Consider the following 15,095-nt stretch of genomic DNA (forward strand, 5'->3'; position numbering starts at 1 on the left):
ACTCATTTAGTCCTCACAACAACTCTGAGGTAGGTATCATTATCCCCATTTTACAGATGAGATAAGTGAAGCACAGAGAGATAAAGGGACTAGCCCAGGATCACAGCCAGTAATCTGTAAAACTGGAAAATAAACCATATTTTTAATCACTATACTTCACCACCTTTCATCTAGGAAGGAGATGGGGTGTCAAAGAGGAAAGTCTAAGGTCCCTCTGGTGTCAGACCCTAAAATATGCCCTCTCTACTGAATGCAACTCTTATCACCTTTATCAAAAGATAAAAATAGAAATCCCTGTCTATTTGTCTAGGGCTTCATTTTCTGAAAAGAAAAAAAGTAAAGAAAAAGAGGGACTTCCCTGGTGGCACAGTGGTTAAGAATCTGCCTGCCAATGCAGGGGACACGGGTTCAACCTCTGGTCTGGAAAGATCCCACATGCCACGCAGCAACTAAGCCCGTGTGCCACAACTACTGAGCCTGCGCTCTAGAGCCCGTGAGCTACAGCTACTGAAGCCCATGCGCCTAGAGCCCGTGCTCCGCAACAAGAGAAGCCATCGCAATGAGAAGCCCGCGCACTGCAACGAAGAGTAGTCCCCGCTTACCGCAACTAGAGAAAGCCCGTGCAAAGCAACAAAGACCCAACGCAGCCAAAAATAAATTAATTAAAAAAAAAATAAACCTAAAAAAAAAAAAAAAAAGAAAAAGAAAATTGCACATAGCAACAAATACTCATACAGAGGTAATAGATACACATACCACACAGAGAAACATAAATTCATATTCTTAGTTTAAACCTCTGATTACTGAAGGAATCAGAAAAACTGAGCTTTGAGATCAGCAAAACCCATATCTTTGTTTATACAAGATTTTGCTATTTCCAACAATGCTTTTTTGCTAAGGAATGTTCCCATGGACAACTGTCCAAGTGGCATGTGCCATCTGGTAGGTCCCATATGCGGCTTTCATACTCTCTGGACATAAGCAAGGAATTCACAGGACAGATAGATGGGTTTCTAGCTCTAATGCTTCCCTCCTCCTTGCAAAAAGACAGATTCCTTATACAGGATCCTATGAGAAAAGATGAAAGATGGATTTATCGGAATCGAATCTAAAGACTTGCCATTCCCACAGCCACTTCTAAGAAGACAACCACAAGTGATTCTTTGATCATAATCTGCCACGTTTTACATCATTTAACGCTGTTTTCTAGGGCCCCTCTGACTGGGCCCCAAGCAAAGCAAGTATGGGCAAAAGAGAGACTGTCAACCATTAGATGACCCCAAATAAGAATGCTAATAAGGGTATGCCAAATTGGATAAAGATTAACGGACACGATCAACTCTTGGGGAGCTCTGAATGCGAGAAAGAGAGCTACTGTTGGCCTCCTACAGTTACTGCTGAATTCTGAGCAGTAACGAATAACGTTCCACTGTCATGTGGCCTGGCTGTGTGACTGTGGACAGTTTCCAGTTTCCTTATTTCCTCACATAGCCTCACATTCATGACCCATCGTGTGAGACAACCTGATCACCTCTCTCCCATGCAGCTTGAAAAAACCCTATCAAAATGGCAGGTTCAACTGTCAACAGCAACAAGCACAAAGCAGAATCACTGAGCAGCAGTCACATGACAAGTGGACTTGTTAGCAGTTTGCCCAGCAGCTGGTCTGGACAAAGACAACGAGGGTGGCAATATGGAAAAATGGTTTGATTATCAGGCGTGAGGGAGTCTTTGCTTATTCATAGGCAGAATCCAAGAGGGATAAGCTGTTTCACTGCCTTCAGGGTAGTATATAAAATAAAGGGACATTGCAGATCCAGGAGAAGGCCTTCACTCCATCAGACAGAACTTCCAAGAGCTAGGATATCTGCAGCAATTCAGGCAAATCATCCGGGAATCTTTCCATTCCTAATAATTAAGGATCTGTGAGCCAGAGTTAGCAAATTTTTTTCTATTATGAGCCATACAGCAAATATATTAGGCTTTATGGGCCACAGAGTCTCTGTCACAACTACTCAACTCTGCCTTTTTGTACAAAAGCATCCATAAACACTACATAAACAAATGGGCATGGCTATGTTCCAATAAAACTTCAGTCAGTCAGGTGGTGACCAGATGTGGCCCACAGTTGTAAGGCAAAAGTCCTTTTTAGAGCCAACTTCTCAAAAATATAAGTGGGTTTGAAGGTTCCAAGAGGAAAAGGAAACAAAGCAAAGCTAAAGAGAGTCCTACATACATGAAAGGCCTCCTAATCCTTTGAAATACATTAAAATCATTTATCATTGAAAATAAAGTGAAAGTATATGGACAGATCACCTAGACCCATTTTCTTATTTATTTATTTATTGGCTGTGTTGGGTATTTGTTCCTGCGTGCAGGCTTTCTCTAGCTGTGGCGAGCGGGGGCTGCTCTTCGTTGTGGTGTCGTTATGGTGCACGGGCTTCTCATTGCAGTGGCTTCTCTTGTTGCGGAGCACGGGCTCTAGGCACGCGGGCTTCAGTAGTTGCACCAGGCGAGCTCAGTAGTTGTGGCTCGTGGGCTCTAGAGTGCAGGCTCAGTAGTTGTGGCGCACGGGCTTAGTTGCTCCGCGGCATGTGGGATCTTCCCAGACCAGGAATCAAACCCGTGTCCCCTGCACTGGCAGGTGGATTCTTAACCACTACGCCACCAGGGAAGTCCCGACCCATTTTCTTACAATAACTGATATTGTACCAGAGTTAAAGTCACTCGAGAAGATCAACACTGAAGAGTCATCAGTCAGGACAAGCTTAGGTTAGCTTAGGCTATTGTAGCAAACCTCTAAAGCATAGTAGCTTAAAACAACAAAAGTTTATTTCTGGCTTATGCTACCTGTGGGTCAGTAGGGAGTCTTGATGGTTGTAGTTTCTCTGACAGAACTACCTATCTCCAACATTACTGATCTTGGTGCCAGAAGGAAAGAGGGCTTTGGAAGGTCATACTCCAGCAACTGAAGGCTCAGACATCATTTCTCCTTAAAATATACTGGACAGAGCTCATAATATGGCCCCCCTCCCCTCACACAATGGGACCAGGAAGTGAAATTCTATCATGCAACAGAAGATGAAAAGCCAGGAATACTGAGTGAGCAGCATGAGTGACTATCACATAGCAATGGTTAAGTCACTTCTACCTAGATGATCACAAAATGAGATTTTCTTATTAAAAACACATTTCTGATATACTGGTTAGCCAGAAACCACTGTCAACTTCATTTACATTAAAATTTCAAAGTGTTCAGTATACTCTTCCTTAGTGTCTAAGGATTTGGCAATGGCAGGACTTGAGGTCATCATTATGAGTATCAATTCTTAATGCCCATACTGGTAGATGCAGAGAATAGAGCAGACTGAGTGTTTACTGACCACAGGACATAACCAGAAGCTGTGCTGGGGGCAGGGCTCTCCCAGGAAGTTTTGAGGACAGGATCCACAGAGTGGTTTTTCCACAGCCCTCTCCAAGACCAGCATGTATTTCAGAATTCCTTCGCTCCCTACTGCAGTCTTCTGGACCAGCTTTGATGGTATAGCAGGTGCTGTTAATGTTCTACACCTATATACACTTGGATTCCTTTACTATCTTCATGTGCACCAGCCAGTGGGTGTGCTTTAACTTCCAAAAGTCAGTATCTGTGTCTCTTTGTCTGTTTTTCTTGGACGATTGCCCTCAGGTTACTGAAACGCCTTTTAAGAGCTAGAAGTTCTTTCTTTCTTTCTTTATTTTTAACATCTTTATTGGAGTATAATTGCTTTACAATGGTGTGTTAGTTTCTGTTTTATAACAAAGTGAATCAGCTATACATATACATATATCCCTGTATCTCCTCCCTCTTACGTCTCCCTCCCACCCTCCCTATCCCACCCCTCTAGGTGATCACAAAGCACCAAGCTGATCTCCCTGTGCTATGTGGCTGCTTCCCACTAGCTATCTATTTTACATTTGGTAGTGTATATCTGTCCATGCCACTCTCTCACTTCATCCAGCTTATCCTTCCCACTCCCCGTGTCCTCTAGTGGTGCTGGGAAAACTGGACAGCTACATGTAAAAGAATGAAATTCGAACACTCCCTAACACCATACACAAAAATAAACTCAAAATGGATTAAAGATCTAAACGTAAGGCCAGACACTATAAAACTCTTAGAGGAAAACATAGGCAGAACACTCTATGACATAAATTACAGCAAGATCCTTTTTGACCCATCTCCTAGAGAAATGGAAATAAAAACAAAAATAAACAAATGGGACCTAATGAAACTTAAAGCTTTTGCACAGCAAAGGAAACCATAAACAAGACAAAAAGACAACCCTCAGAATGGGAGAAAATATTTGCAAATGAAACAACTGACAAAGGATTAATCTCCAAAATTTACAAGCAGCTCATGCAGCTCAAGATCAAAAAAGCAAACAACCCAATCCAAAAATGGACAGAAGACCTAAATAGACATTTCTCCAAAGAAGATATACAGATTGCCAACAAACACATGAAAGAATGCTCAACATCACTAATCATTAGAGAAATGCAAATCAAAACTACAATGAGGGATCACCTCACACCAGTCAGAATGGCCATCATCAAAAAATCTACAAACAATAAATGCTGCAGAGGGTGTGGAGAAAAGGGAACTCTCTTGCACTGTTGATGGGAACGTAAATTGATACAGCCACTATGGAGAACAGTATGGAGGTTCCTTAAAAAACTAAAAATAGAACTACCATATGACTCAGCAATCCCACTACTGAACATATACCCGGAGAAAACCATAATTCAAAAAGAGTCATGTACCACAATGTTCACTGCAGCTCTATTTACAATAGCCAGGACGTGGAAGCAACCTAAGTGTCCAACGACAGATGAATGGATAAAGAAGATGCGGCACATATATACAATGGAATATTACTAAGCCATAAAAAGAAACAAAACTGAGTTATTTGTAGTGAGGTGGATGGACCTAGAGTCTGTCATACAGAGTGAAGTCAAAAAGAGGAAAACAGGGCTTCCCTGGTGGCGCAGTGGTTGAGAGTCTGCCTGCCAATGCAGGGGACACGGGTTCGAGCCCTGGTCTGGGAGGATCCCACATGCCGCGGAGCAACTGGGCCCGTGAGCCACAACTACTGAGCCTGCGCGTCTGGAGCCTGTGCTCCGCAACAAGAGAGGCCGCGACAGTGAAGAGGCCCACGCACCGCGATGAAGAGTGGCCCCCGCTCGCCGCAACTAGAGAAAGCCCTCGCACAGAAACGAAGACCCAACACACCCAAAAATAAATAAATAAATAAATAAATTTATTAAAAAAAAAAAAAAAAAAAAAAAAAAAGAGGAAAACAAATACCATATGCTAACACATAGATATGGAATCTTAAAAAAAAAAATTGATATGAAGAACCTAGGGGCAGGATAGGAATAACAGCCAGATGTTCTTTAGAAGGCAGTTTTTACCAATGACTGATGGGTACAGGGAAACTCAGGACATTCTTGATTAGGAAAACTCTATACTCTGCCTTCAGAGCACCTCTGTGGAGTTGCTTGGCCTCCTCCTTCCCTTGCTGGTCTCAGTTCCCCACCCTACCTACCACTTCTTTTCCAGCGATATGTCCTAATAAATGACTTTCACACAACTCCTTATCTCAGGGTCTGTTACTGAGGAAGCCAGACTGAAAACAGCCCACTCACAGCTTGAGAACATAAAGGCTATACAGTGCTACAGAACGAGACCAGGATTTGGACTCAGGAGACTCCAAATGACAAAGTTCCCGCCCTACAACTTATTAGGTAACGGCAGTCTTTATCAACCCTTCTAAAATGTAGAAATAATGGTACTTAACGCAACAATTTTGTGACAAATACATGGGACGGTGACAATACATGTGAAAGCACTTTGTAAACTAGAGAATATTACACTAGGAAGAAGTTAGCTCATTTAAGATAGGTGTTTCCCAACTTCTAATCCTTCCCCCAACCTGTAATTATGACTATGCTCCCCACTGTCTACAAACAGAAGAAAATTTGTACAGTGGTGGTTCTCAGATTTTAGCATGCATCATAATCACCTGGAGGGCTGTTTAAAAAGTTTGATGGGCTCCACCCCTAGAATTTTTGATTCAGTAGGTCTGAAGTACAGCCCAGTAATTTGCATTTCTAACAAGTTCCCAGGTAATATCAATGCTGCTGATCTGGAGACCTCACTTTGAGAAGGAAAACTTCAGCCACCTCTGCAGAATGAAACTTACAGTGGTCCTACCTTACCATAGAGAGAATTTATAGGAAACAAAGACTAAGCTTTAAAAAACTTATTGTGAGATTTTCTTTCCCATGCTGTGGATGTATGTCCTCATGTTATGAAATAAACATGTGCAAGCAAAGTTGGCTGTGAAGAAAATCTCTGTAGAAGAAAATTTCTATATTCCATCTCAGTTCCCTGCTGGCTTGCATTTAATTAAAAAAAAAAAAAAGAGGTTCAGATAGCTGTTACTTTAACATGTCATGACACTAGATTGACAAGAACAATTTATTCACTATTGAAATGTACCAGGTAATATTCAAAGCACTTTACCTGCATTAATAATTTATTCCTCACAACAACCCATGAAGTAGATATTATCATCTTCATTTTACAAGTGAGGCAACCAAATCAGAGAGAGGTCCAGAAAGCTGCCCAGAGTCATACAGCTAGCAAATGTCAGAGGTGGGGTTCAAACCCAAGCAGTGTGATACTACAGTCCACAGTCTAAACCAAAAACAACATTGCATAATGGATGATTTTTTAAAACTCTGACCAGTTTACAAAATTCTAACTCTATGATCTTTCTGCTTATTGGCTCCCCTTTATGTATACACCTTCCATTACTATGTGGGCCATATGATCAGGCATGGAGTTACCCCAAGCACAGGCATGGCTCTCAGGAAGCTTGCCAGTTGCTCTGCCTACATGTGGATAATAACTCATAATGCTGGGCTGTAATACAATCCTACACACAACTATTAAATATGGCATATGCTCAACCTGAAAAGTACCAAAACTGAGAAGGGATGATAAACAGCACACATACTAAAAACTCACTAATCTACTCTATTTTGAAGATGCTCTCCATGACATCATTTTTTTGCTAAAGAAATGCACTGAACAAACTAAAATGGGGACTTTCCTGGCGGTCCAGTGGTTAAGACCCTGCACTTCCAATGCAGGGGGCACGGGTTTGATCCCTGGTCAGGGAACTAGGATCCTGGATGCCACGCAGCACAGCCAGAAAAAAAAAAAAAAGAACAAACCAAAATGCATCTCTATAGCTAGAAACCAGCCCCAGGCTGAATGCACGAGGAGGTTAATTGGATCCTGACAGCTGCAAGTCAGAAAAAGGAGGGAAGGCTGAGGAGAAAGGCTGGCAGGGCTGTGTTTGGCCTGCCTGCCCTCTCTTAAATTCAGTGATTAGCTAGGCAGGGACATTACTTTGCCTCTCAGCAACTCAGAGCATTCACTGGAAAAAAGCCCCAGGAAAGAGCTTCACAGTGTATTTTAACAGAGCACAAGTGGGACTTCTGAGGTGCTGGTAATGCGCTGTTTCTCGATCTGGATGCTGGTTATGTGGGTATGCTCAGCTTGTAAAAGTTCAAGTGGGTAGAAAATTTGAGCTGTTCACTTATAATGTGTGAACATGTAATTTTTCTGTGTGTATATTTCAATTTAAAAGTTTTAAAAAGAGTAGTTCTGTCTCCTTACCAGCCAAAAATAATGACACGCATCTGCTAAGGAATCTTTTCACCACACAGGCTGTTCTGCTGCAGAAGCTTGTTCATGACACATCGACTGAGCCAGAGGAGAGGGTTGTGCACAAAGGGTGGGGTGACAGCGAGGGCTTGGCTCACGTTCGCTGAGGGCTTCAGAAGCCTCCCTCAATGCTGGGCTGTTTAGGCAAAGTGCCATCACAGCGGGGGAGGAAGAAAAGAAGAGTATTTCCTGTCTAGCCATTAGCTTCCTCTTTGTCCTCACTCCCTTCTTCCAAAATGTCCCCTGTCCACCCCCACCAACCTCAGCAGCAAATTATGCAAAAGAGCAGCAGTCCTGGGAGTTGAACCCCCAGATTCAGGGATGCCCTGAGCTGACCGTCACGAGCAAACCCGAGCAGGCCCCTGCAGTACTGAAGGGGACACACACATCACACACCTGAGGGCCCCACACACGATGCACACAGTACACACTCAGTTAACACTGACTGAATAAATGAATACATAACCCGTGGACCCAATCCAGAATACACACCATAAATGTGTGCTGAATAAAATTAATGATAGCTGTTCTCCAGGTCTTCCCTAAGCGCTGCCTGCATTAATTCCACACATGTGATCTTCAGCCAAGATATACATCATCAGGTCAGCATCCTCCACACAGCACTATTTCCACATTTTTGAATGTGTTCAAGAGGGCTCTTTACCACCTTTTGTAATGGATGCCCTCAGGCAGCACTCTGAAGGGAAGTCAAGTAGGGCGAAGCTGCTTCAAGTTGTTGGAGTTGCTAATACTACTTCTATATAAGAAGAAAACAGGCCCGGAGGATGGAGTTCCTGTTTTTAACTCTCATTCCTGCCTAAGTGGAAAAAGTTTTCCTGCAACCATGCTGCTAGGAGCAAATTTCCTGTTTTTAATATTGTTTAGTCTGAATGGGTCTCTAGAGACCAAACTTAATGCTGGAGAAGCAAACAAGCTGAGCCCCCAAGACAGTTCTAATTTCATAGTCGAGCTCAGCCAGCCCAGCTTAAGCCTATACCATTCTCAGCAATCCAAGGTCTAGTTAAAGAGATTAGTTTTGCGTTGATCTGAATTGCATCTGCCTCATGCATCCCACTGGCAGTGGCCTTCCTCCCTCGAGCCACAGTTCCCTCCTCCAGTCTCCCCTGAAGACTTCGTAGCGTGCAGAAGACAGAGCTGCCTGTTAGAACCACAAGACCTCTAACCGCACCCGTCTTGTGGTGCTTCTTGTGCCTCAGCCCCTCATCTCAAGTCACCTCAACCAAATAAACAAAGCATGACTCCAGCCTTAGCCAACAGCCCCGGAACAAAGGTGCTTCTTGGAGCTGTCACAGCCACTTACTAAAGTGCATGCAAAAGACAAAAAAATTAGATGATCGAAGAGACACCCGACAGTGGGGAGCACTCAGCTCAAAAATTACTTGCTGGTGACAACCAAGAGGTGCACTGACACAAACCTGGACAGTTAGGAACCTGGGACTGATTTTCAATGAAGCGTAGTTAATAAGCCTTTGAAAACCCTAACAGAGCTGATGAACGCCTAAGAGATTCATTCTCTCTGGTGCATAAATGCTTCTATGTGGAAGATACTGAGCAAATGAGGTTCATCTTTGTGGAAAAATAAATATTTGGAAATTAAAGCTGGTGGAATTTAGGATAAAACTAGAAAAACAATGTAGGATTTCATCTCATTCAAAAACATGTATTAAGATTCTTCTGGATTCAAACTGGAGGTCCTGCATTCACTCTTTCCCTCCCCAATATGAAACTGGACACCCCAGGGTACTTCACAGATGAGAAAGAACTTACTCAGAAAAAGAGGCATCAGCAATACTGAGCTGCGCCGGGAAGGAAAGAAGCACACTGACTGGCAGGGTTAGTGCACAGACCCCAGGCTCCTTCATGGGCACTTCTGGGTACATTTCACCACTTTTACTGTTATTTTTTTGGCCGCACCGCACGGAATGTGGGATCTTAGTTCCCCAACCAGGGATCAAACCGGCCCCCCCTGCAGGGGAAGCGCGGATTGTTAACCACTGGACCAGGGTGGTTAACACCAGGGAAGTCCCCATTTAGCCACTTTTAAAGTCCACTTCAGGGCTTCCCTGGTGGCACAGTGGTTGAAAATCTGCCTGCCAATGCAGGGCACACGGGTTCGAGCCCTGGTCTGGGAGGATCCCACATGCCGCGGAGCAACTGGGCCCGTGAGCCACAATTACTGAGCCTGCGCGTCTGGAGCTTGTGCTCCGCAACAAGAGAGGTCGCGATAGTGAGAGGCCCGTGCACCGCGATGAAGAGTGGCCCCCGCTTGCCACAACTAGAGAAAGCCCTTGCACAGAAACGAAGACCCAACACAGCCATAAAAATAAACTAAAAAAAAAAAAAAAAAAAAAGTCCACTTCAAAACCTGGCCCCTGGGTCAGAACAGGTGAAATGCAGCATCCATTTGCTGTAACGTGGGAGCTATTTCTTGTATCTCAGAAAGTTATTGGGTCAATTAGAGCTTTCCGGGCGATTCAGAAGAACACACGCTGACTGCATTTGTAGACAAGCACTTGCTTCAGATACAAAATTTAAAATAGGTGGTGTCCTCCATATCTCAGAGAGAGGCATCAACAGGGAGGCTTGAAAACACATGATCCTCATCATGGCTCCTGGGTCCCTTCCTATGGTAAATGCACAGTTTATCAGTTAAAATTATTCTAATTGTCAGCTAATTCATGTCATACTTCAAATATCAGAGGCAAGCGCACAGTCAGGAGGAGTTAGCGTACACAGCCGGCAGCACGTGTAGTAGAAAGAGCAAGGGCTTTGGAAGCAGCAGATCTGGGTTTCAATCTGGGCTCCACCTCTTAGTAGTATGGCCCTGGGAAAGTTACCTAACCTATTTGAGCCTTGGTTTTCACATCTGTACCATACAGATGATAATAACCCACTTTGGGGGCTGCTGTTAAAGAGTGAATGAGATGAGTCAGGTACTCAGTTCAGCACCTGGAACAGAGCAGGTTCTCAGAAAGTGGTATTTTCTTCTCTCACTTCCCACTTAAGCGAGTTGTTCATGAGAATATTCTCCGAAATTAAGCACAACTTTTCCAAACCCTGAAATCAAATCTCTAAACTCCAAAGAAATGTGGCCAGATGCTTACTAAAGGGGGAAGTCGCTTCTACTTTCTCAAAATCTCTAATGTGGGAGAAAAGGAAAAGCAATACCAGCCAGAAACCACTACATGTCTGTGCTTTAAACCATAACACCACCACAAACAAGATGGGGTTAGTTTACTAGGGGAGGAAGAGCAAAGAAAAGAAAGTAATTAAGGGTTTCCATTCCTGTCAGATCTCTTCTCATCTGAGCAGAGCCACTGTCTCCACCAACTACATGGGAGCTGCATTAGCTCCTCCTCCTACATCAATTCAGCACATATCCCCAGAAAGCAGCTGTACTTTGTCTAACTGCCTAACTACAGAGACAAGAATTGAGCAATGAAATGACTAACAAAGGAATAATCCCCCACTTCAAGGAAGAGAAGCAAGAAAAATGAGTGCGCACACGCTTCTGTTTACCTCCTCCGCTCCTGGGGACCAGATATAAGGGGCTGTCTGTATACAGATGATAATCTTATGAGTGAGTCCAACCGTTTCTGCCCTGAGACCAACGTGCTAGGGGCTCTGCCTTTTCCAACTTCTAAGTACAAACTGGGGGATGCCTGGGCACATCTGGTCACCATTTGATTTCAGGCTCCTATTGTGTTCAGTCTGTGGGGGGAAGTGAGTCTATAAATAGCTCACACTCCTCTACCTCACTCTTGAAAAAATGAGAAACCATCCACTCTGCCTTTCCTGCAGAGAGAAGAGAGGTTTCCACCAAACCCAGCTCCCTCATCATGATCATAAACCAAGTTAATATGCTAAGTAGCCAGCCTCAATCAAATGATTCAAACACTTATTTTATAAGACTAAACAGTATCTAGAATGAAACCAGGAAGGAGCTTCAAGTTCAGATTAGTGAATGATTCATGTGAATGCTTTGAGAAGTCTTTTTGGAAACACACCAAGCTGTGTAGTTAAATCCATGTATGTGAAGCACCACTTTGAAGTCTTAAGACGAATGCCCTTCCTGCCTCTGGAAGAGAACTACAGGTTTAAATCCTATTCAATCCTGAAAAGAGCAATCACGCTGCGGACTAGACTTTTTGACAACCTCCCCTCCCTACCCCCGACAAAAAAGGCCTACCTCCCTCTTCAATTATTTTCAAATGCTTAATTAAAATATTTATCAGTACTGTAGTATTTACCACACTGTGAAGTAATTAACTCTGTGTACCGGCCTCCCTCAAGAACTAAGAGTTTTTCATGGGTAACTACAATGTCCAATTCTTATTGGTTATTTCCAGTGCTTAGCACAATTCTTGGCATATTTTTCAGTAGAAGTATGTTGAATGAATAAGGTAAAATAATCACATATTACATGACCTTAGTGAGCTTTCACAAGTAAAAGATACATCAAATTTAATGTTGATTTAAGAGAGAGGTGAGAGAAAAGGGGGCCAAGCAGGTAAAAGTAAACAAAACAGAGACATAAACAGATTGTTTCCCTTCATTCCCACACCTGCTCAGGATTCCAAAAAGGCTATTTTTGCTGGAAGCTGAGATTATGTAAATGTATGTAAACCACAGATTAGTAAGAGCCAGTATACAGTAACAACCACCCCTAACTTCAGATCCTGGAAAAAATAATTTGAAGCCAAACTCCTGTTCCCAAAAAATTCAGTTCAGAAAGAACAGCAAGCAGCAACAAAGATATTGGACAGCTAAGACCTACAATTTGAAATGCTCCCAAATGTTTCACAGTAAATTATCAATTTCTGATTTTGCCTTTAGAATATAAGGAAAAGTCTCCCATACATGTTCTAGAAGCCACAGCATATTATCACTGTGCCTGTCAAAGGATCTAACTGTCTTTGGTTTAGGAGACAAATGCTAAATTAAAATCTGCTCTACTGAGTCCATAGAGCAAGTCACAAACCAATGTGGATCCATCTGCTGACACCAGAATTAATGCTATACGGTTTGTCAGATATAAATCAAACACAGTCTTCATCTTTTCAGTGTCCAAAATATGATAGCTGAAATAAAGTTAAAGAATATACTAATAGAAGGAAAATGATACCAGATGGAAATATGGATCTACAAAAAGAAACAAAGAGCGCTAGAACCGGTAACTACATGGGCAAGTATATGATTTTTTTTCTTACTATTTTAATTCTTTAAAAAATAATTTACCATTAAAAGAAGAAGTAAAACTGTCACTGTTTGCAGATGACATGATACTATACATAGACAATCCTAAAAATGCCACCAGAAAACTCCTAGAGCTAATCAATGAATTTGGTAAAGTTGCAGGATACAAAATTAATGCGCAGAAATCTCTTGCATTCCTATACACTAATGATGAAAAATCTGAAAGAGAAATTATGGAAACACTCCCATTTACCATTGCAACAAAAAGAATAAAATACCTAGGAATAAACCTACCCAGGGAGACAAAAGACCTGTATGCAGAAAACTATAAGACACTGATGAAAGAAATTAAAGATGATACCAACAGATGGAGACATATACCATGTTCTTGGATTGGAAGAATCAATATTGTGAAAATGACTATACTACCCAAAGCCATCTACAGATTCAATGCAATCCCTATCAAATTACCAATGGCATTTTTTACAGAACTAGAACAAATCATCTTAAAATTTGTATGGAGACACAAAAGACCCCGAATAGCCAAAGCAGTCTTGAGGGAAAAAAACGGACTGGAGGAATCAGACTCCCAGACTTCAGACTATACTACAAAGCTACAGTAATCAAGACAATATGGTACTGGCACAAAAACAGAAATACAGATCAATGGAACAAGATAGAAAGCCCAGAGATAAACCCACGCACCTATGATCAACTAATCTATGACAAAGGAGGCAAAGATATACAATGGAGAAAAGACAGTCTCTTCAATAAGTGGTGCTGGGAAAACTGGACAGCTACATGTAAAAGAATGAAATTAGAACACTCCTTAACACCATACACAAAAATAAACTCAAAATGGATTCGAGACCTAAATGTAAGACCGGACACTATAAAACTCTTAGAGGAAAACATAGGAAGAACACTCTTTGACATAAATCACAGCAAGATCTTTTTTGATCCACCTCCTAGAGTAATGGAAATAAAAACAAAAATAAACAAATGGGACCTAATGAAACTGCAAAGTTTTTGCACAGCAAAGGAAACCATAAACAAGATGAAAAGACAACCCTCAGAATGGGAGAAAATATTTGCAAACGAATCAACGGACAAAGGATTAATCTCCAAAATATATAAACAGCTCATTCAGCTCAATATTAAAGAAACAAACACCCCAATCCAAAAATGGGCAGAAGACCTAAATAAACATTTCTCCAAAGAAGACATACAGATGGCCAAGAAGTACATGAAAAGATGCTCAACATCACTAATTATTAGAGAAATGCAAATCAAAACTACAATGAGGTATCACCTCACACCAGTTAGAATGGGCATCATCAGAAAATCTACAAACAACAAATGCTGGAGAGGGTGTGGAGAAAAGGGAACCCTCTTGCACTGTTGGTGGGAATGTAAATTGATACAGCCACTATGGAGAACAGTATGGAGGTTCCTTAAAAAACTAAAAATAGATTTACCATATGACCCAGCAATCCCACTACTGGGCGTATACCCAGAGAAAACCATAATTCAAAAAGACACATGCACCCCAATGATCATTGCAGCACTATTTACAATAGCCAGGTCATGGAAGCAACCTAAATGCCCATCGACAGACGAATGGATAAAGAAGTTGTGGTACATATATACAATGGAATATTACTCAGCCATAAAAAGGAACGAAATTGAGTCATTTATTGAGACGTGGATGGATCTAGAGACTGTCATACAGAGTGAAGTAAGTCAGAAAGAGAAAAATATCGTATATTAACGCATGTATGTGGAACCTAGAAAAATGGTACAGATGAGCCGAAGTTGAGACACAGATGTGGAGAACAGACATATGGACACCAAGGGGGGAAAACTGCGGTGGGGTGGGGATGGTGGTGTGCTGAATTGGGCGATTGGGATTGACATGTATACACACTGATGTGTATAAAATTGATGACTAATAAGAACCTGCAGTATAAAAAAACAAAAAAAAACAAACAAAAAAATAATTTACCATTTAAACAAAACTATTGACAATGTATTATGGAGTTCATAACATATGTAGATATAAAATGTATGACTTGATAGTATAAAGACTGAGAGAGAA

At 41.9% G+C, this 15,095-nt stretch overlaps 1 protein-coding gene across 4 annotated transcripts in view; it reads right to left on the reverse strand.

The window, feature by feature from the left end:
* Nucleotides 1-15,095, reverse strand: part of STARD9 (StAR related lipid transfer domain containing 9) — a 130,507-nt gene that overhangs the window by 94,930 nt on the left and 20,482 nt on the right. The gene's annotated exons all lie outside the window — the stretch shown is intronic.

The sequence above is a fragment of the Balaenoptera musculus genome, chromosome 2 (assembly GCF_009873245.2).
Source record: "Balaenoptera musculus isolate JJ_BM4_2016_0621 chromosome 2, mBalMus1.pri.v3, whole genome shotgun sequence".
In the NCBI taxonomy this organism is placed as follows: Eukaryota; Metazoa; Chordata; class Mammalia; order Artiodactyla; family Balaenopteridae; genus Balaenoptera; species Balaenoptera musculus.